Consider the following 6,622-nt stretch of genomic DNA (forward strand, 5'->3'; position numbering starts at 1 on the left):
GAATATTATATTACCAGCATGGCCCACCGAGAGATCCCCGACTGTGATAATATTGAGCTATGAAAGACAAACCTAAGCCAAAACCTAGCATTTCCTAAATCAATACAACCTTAGGAATAAAGTCCAGAAATTAAGAACCAGTAACCAAATGATGTTGTCAAGGTAGACCCCAAATCTACGTCAAAACACTACCTCAACGTATTCTGAAAAAAAAAAAAACTTGTCTAAACTACTTAGGCTTGAAAGCCCCAGCCGAACCAAAACCCATATTTGAATTCCCGCCCAAGCCTAAAAGCCCAGACCGTAACCCTAACCCAAGTTCCCCTTGCCACCTCCGGTGGCCGGACTTGATCCCTCCGCAGCCACTCCATCAGTCTTATTAAGATGACCGACCACGAAGCACGAAAACCTCAACTTGCCGATGAAGCACCACCAATGATCGCACCTCTCCCATATATCTCCTCCCAGAAGCTTCAAAATCTTCTCTTCCAATCTTCCACAGATTCCTACGGGAGAGAGAAGCAACACCCCACCCCATTTTTGTTGGTGCACCGAAGCACCTTGCCAGGATATGAGATCGGTGATCACCGCCTCCCAGTCGCCAAACTTAGAAAATTAGGCTTTGTTTTCTACTCCCGAAAACTTGGAGCACAAGTCGATGCATGTAGTTAGCATGACAACAAAAATATTTTTTCTTGTCATGCTACCCTTTTTTTTCCATTCTAATCTTTAAGCATATTTAGCATGTAGTTTCTTATTGGCTTTGATCGAGTAAATTCTGACTCTTGATGAGGATAACAACAAAAACATCTAATATCATTAATTATATATAACTCAATAGCTAGTAATATATATTACGTACATGACGGTGGATTGTTAAGAATGAAACCTAGCAGAGGTCTGTTAGGGTTAGGGGGTGGCGGCCTTCTTTGGCTCCACCACTCCGACAACCTCCATTCCTCTCCGAGAGGAATATCAAGGACACCTATCTCTAGTTCGGAGCTAGTGGGTGGCGGCGACATAAGGTTGGGGGTTTCCTCACCAGATTTACAGAACAAATCTAGCATGTGTTCGACATTCCAAATTGCAAGATGAAGCAGTTGTTGAGCAAGGCATGGTTTTTTTTAGGGTGGCGGTGCTTATACCGTGGATCGAGAGCTGATCAGAGCGACAGTCTTGGTCCTGAATTTGGGGTCCCGGGCTTTGTCGCTACATCGCCATAGGAGTTCATTGGCGGCTGGGCTGGTTTCAACTGGTGCAACGACCTTCTCTTAATCCTACGAGGTTGGTGATGGTAGTTCATCGGTCGTTGGATGGTGGCTGGCAGATTGAGGTGATGCACCGATATCGACCGAAGGTGGAGGAGTTTTTGGCGGCTGCACCAGTCAACGATCCTTGGGTGCCTTTCGGGGAGGGTGGCCTATGTTTCCTCTGGGCCATTTCCTCTTGGGGGAGTTGGGGCTCTATGGGCCTGATTGGTGCTTGAGTTTTGAGGTCAAGTCACTGTTGAGTCACATGATGACATGTGCATACTAGTATCCTTGTCTTTCGGAGAGGCTCCTCTTGAGGGTGAGGTTCTTCGAAACAGTTAGAATAAGTGAGTTTTGTCTTACAGTTATCTGGTTCTCTCTTGGATTTCAAGTTTAGGGTTTATAGCATTGAAATTGCTAGACTTTGTTTGTTTTATTTTTGCATGGTTCCATTAATTTGACAAAACTCTAACACGGGTGGATCATGTTTATGTTGTAATTCTACATTTCCTATCAATAACGAATCGTTGCTCATTTAAAATATATCTATATATATATATATTACGTACATGCTAATGACCTTCGACCATTTGTGATCAATTTGCAGTGGAATTGGCAGACTATACTAATAGGAGTATCATTCTTGACCTTTCTTATCATCACCAAGTACATCGTAAGTCTTATTTATTGTCCCAGTAAGTTTCCACCTGAAAAGTCAATAATTATATTCACCGATGATTCTCGTAGGGAAATATAAAGAACAAGAAATACTTTTGGGTGCCTGCAATTGCACCTTTGATCTCTGTCATCCTTTCCACTTTTTTTGTGTTTATTACCCGCGCAGATAAGCAAGGTGTTGCAATTGTAAGTAAACTTCATTAGTTGGGCATACTCATATAGTTTTGTTTTTGGTGGAATTTGTATAACAATGAAACTTGCATGCATGTTAATTATATTCCAGGTAAATCATATAAGTAAGGGCATCAACCCTGCTTCAGCTGATCAAATTTATTTCTCTGGAGATCTTTTTGGTAAAGGCTTTAAGATTGGTGTGGTGGCTGGCATGGTTGCCTGACAGTAAGCAATATTAATTCTAATCAATACTTGATACTTGAGTTGGTCAAACTATATCAAGAGTCTATCTTGCTCGATCGACCTCTCCTAAAATAATATAAAGAAATAAGATACCCTTTCGTAGTCATCTAAGGGCAGATTCTCATAGATGTCACTAGTTTCCACGAAAACCATTTTTTTTATACTTATTCATTTGATATAGTTGGGAGGGTAAACATATACACAGTTTGATCGACTCTTATACATAATTCATCATTAAAGTACTTTAGTCATGGAAATTAAAAAGAAAAAATGGTTGGACTAGTCACCAGACATTTAAGCACGTCTAAATTCGCATAAGTACGTCTTGTAAATAAACAACAACATTCATATAAGATTTACACTTGGATGGATGCAGGAAGCTATAGCAATTGGAAGAACATTTGCTGCTATGAAGGATTATCAGATTGATGGAAACAAAGAAATGGTAGCGATGGGAACAATGAATATAATTGGCTCAATGACATCATGTTATGTCGCTACCGGCTCCTTCTCTCGCTCTGCCGTAAACTACATGGCCGGCTGCCACACCGCCGTCTCCAACATCGTCATGTCCATCGTGGTCCTCCTCACCTTGAGTTTCATTACGCCGTTGTTTAAGTACACCCCTAACGCCATTCTAGCCTCCATTATTATCAATGCTGTCTTGGGATTAATCGACATCGAGGCAATGAAATTGATATGGAAGATTGACAAACTGGATTTCGTTGCTTGCATGGGAGCATTTTTTGGTGTTGTCTTCATCTCCGTTGAGATTGGTCTTTTAATTGCAGTCTGCATCTCTTTCGCCAAAATTCTTCTACAAGTAACAAGGCCACGAACTGCGTTGCTAGGAAGGATCCCTAGGACAAACGTTTACAGAAATATCCAGCAGTATCCAGGAGCTATTCAGACTCCTGGTCTTCTCATTGTTAGGGTCGACTCTGCAATTTACTTCTCCAACTCCAACTATGTCAAGGAGAGGTATCTTTATACATAATTACATAGATTAACAGAATAACAGAGACATGCTTGCAAGCATAAATCGTGCATGGTGGATATATATCACGTACTAATTGAGCCTAGCTAATTTTGGCTGCAGAATTTTGAGATGGGTAACAGACGAAGAAGCACAGCTAAAGGATAGGTGTCTACCCAAAATCGACTACTTGGTTGTCGAAATGTCACGTAAGTCAATTTGACCTGAACCATTGGAAATTATAGCAGAGTCATTACTTGCAGTTGTAGAAGTTAAGCATCAAGTACATTATGATCAATTATTCATGAACTGCTTCCCATGATGCAGCTGTTACAGATATTGACACTAGTGGAATCCATGCATTGGAAGATCTATATAAGAGTCTTCAGAAGAGAGACATTCAGGTACAGTACTCCTACGTGACAAAATTTGATTTATCAATTATCATGATACTAGGGTCTGTACGTACCTAAAAAGCTTAACCCCAATCAAGATATCCACTAAATTAATCTCTTGTGTGATTCATAATTGACTGCAGCTTGCTTTAGCAAATCCGGGAACAGTGGTGATCGACAAGATTCATGCATCTGAGTTTTCCAATGTAATCGGAGAGGACAAGATTTTTTTCTCAGTTGGGGATGCCATTCTTACACTTGCTCCGAACAACGAAATTTGATGTAAATTTGAAATGTATATGTTCTGTGCGTTTTTCCTTCAGTTTCAGTAGGATGTATGTATTCGTTAAACTATATTTCACCTATATGGCTATGTCAGAAAGATGAAAGATAGAGTACACGTAATCTAATTAGGTAAAAACAACCTGATCGATCGAACCCCTTACGTACATTATGGTTAGCTTCTTTGTCTCGTTTACTTTTCTTCCTTCGAGGTTTCGAATTTGCATGAGTTCCCCACAAAACAAATGCATATACACAGTAAATTTATTGATATGCCCAGCAAATTGAAAAGACAAAATTACTCTATTACAAAATGAGAGCTTAATAATTGAAGATAATAGCAAAACATCACATAAAATTCAAAACTCTTGTACCCAGCGATTTTTGGAGTGTACCCAGCAGTTGAGGCCATCGCATCCTATGCCACCTTTATCCATTGCTGGTTCAGGTACTCTCTGCCATAGCCGGCCTTGAGGGAGGGCAAGCAGTGCTCCTGCACTGGGCTCAGGGCCCAATTTGTTTTTTTTTATGTTTGCTCATTTGTCGATTAATCTCTTTTTCTTTTTCTTTAGCTTTCACATTTCCATTGTTATCAGTAAAACCTCATTTTTTTCCTGTTTTCGCCGTCTTATTTTCTCTTAAATTGTTAATCTTTTCCTTTCATTATGAAGAAGACTAATAGTAAGAATCAAAGAGTTCGGTTGCCGATTGATGTTCTCTTAAATCAAAATTTCTTTATATGCTACCTCTATAAATGGATAGACTTAATAGTGATCCTTCACAATTATTCTTATATTCTGGATTCGACGGCTTCGGTGTTCAGAGTTTTATATAATCTCATATTTTTCTTTCTTATTTTTCCAATGAAAAAAGTTTTTTTTTTAAAATAAAAAAAATTATACAAGGGCCTTTTTTTTACGCGCACGGGGCCTCAAATCTCTCAGGGCCGGCCCTGCTCTCTGCTTAGGGTAAATAGATAGTTAACCCCCTATCATGATCGCCTTAATGAATACAAACATATTTTTGGTTTAGATAGTCATAGTACAAATAACTTTTGTTCTTCTTGATAGTGATTAATTTGCCTACAAGCTTTTAAAACACAACAAAATTTCTACTAACATTAAATCATCATTGCCATTAATGTATGAAACAATGTTTACTACAGTAATCTATTCATTATTTTCTGCAAGCCGACGATGTTGATATGTGCATGAATTGCCTCATATAGCATTGTTGGTTGTCTAACAGCATCATCCCGGCCACCATCTACAAGCGATTGAGTAATACATAGTACGCGACGCATACGCTGCATCAAACAAGTAAGAAAGCTATAAAAAAGTGTGATCATAGGGAGGATTGAATAGGTATAATTCAATTGATCTTAATGAAATTTATACATACAAATATAGATACCCGTAAATTATCATTTTCCTCGTTTGAGATGTTTGATCATGGTGCTGAACATAGGGATGTGTGATCTTTTGGTACCATGATAAGTATTCTGGAGTACAGTTAAATCAAAACTCAACTGGAGTAATTTTTGCTGGGTTTAGTAATAAAATGGGGGCGGGGTGTGATTTACCATTTTGCTAGATTTTGATAAAAGAAGAGCATTATGGGAAATTGCGATGTGTAATGAGTAATTATGTGAGTGTACAAAATATACTAGGTATGCCAAAATATTTGCTAGGTACATTTAGCAGCATATCTCAGTGGCCACATAAGTTGGGTATAGTTTATAAGACGATTGAGCGCAACCAACACACAAATATCAACCGGAAGAATTGCTCAACTCAGTACATAACAAAGTTTCATTTTTGTACAGTTAGAAATAGAAACTAGAGCATGGAAAAGGTACTTGATCCTCGTGTCAAATACAATGTTCCTAGACCTAGTTTATGTTGGTCACCGTACGTCTTTATATATAAAGCGAACAAAGTAGTCACCTCATTCTTCAAGAATTAGTGCACGTAACTAATGTAAGAATACACCTTATACATGCCTTTTTTATGCAACGTCCTACATGTTCAAAGCATCGGTACTTTGATGTGTTGGGAATATAAGAACTATTGACTATCATTCAAAGTAACAATCTAATGATTCAAATTGATGCTAACATGACACTGATGGGAGAGTAACATAGAAGAACTTTTTCTTTTTATAGGGACTCTAGCTGGTTATCATCTAAGGATTATGTTGTATGTAATTTAGGTGTTGTATATAATTAGGGGGTTCATGTATTATCTCTCCCTTATATATATTTAGTTTTCGTAAGGGTAACGATGAGTTAGTTCCCTTACGTTTACAAAAAAAAAACGCTTGAATTTAGTTGTACCATGACTACCCAACTCGTAAGTCGTAACTATCCGCTATGGACTTTAAAATCCATAGTCTTGAGACCCAAGAAGGTAAAACGATCGAAATACAACTTCAAAATAATTTTATGTTACAGAAGAATGTAATACACTTCAGAATAAGGAGAAACATCATATTTATTCATTGATAATGAGGCCTTTATATAGGTATTACAACAAGTATCCCGTAGAATTAGAGATATGTATATTTCTTTATCTAGACTAACCTATACTAATTAGGACAATGTACACAGGAAGATTACAGAGAGT

The 6,622-nt window shown here is 38.2% G+C and overlaps 1 pseudogene; it reads left to right on the forward strand.

Moving 5' to 3' along the window:
• Positions 1-2,711: 2,711 nt before the first annotated feature.
• On the forward strand, positions 2,712-4,176 carry LOC126795745 (high affinity sulfate transporter 2-like; annotated as a pseudogene).
• Positions 4,177-6,622: the final 2,446 nt, after the last annotated feature.

This window comes from Argentina anserina, chromosome 5 (genome assembly GCF_933775445.1).
Source record: "Argentina anserina chromosome 5, drPotAnse1.1, whole genome shotgun sequence".
Lineage (NCBI taxonomy): Eukaryota > Viridiplantae > Streptophyta > Magnoliopsida > Rosales > Rosaceae > Argentina > Argentina anserina.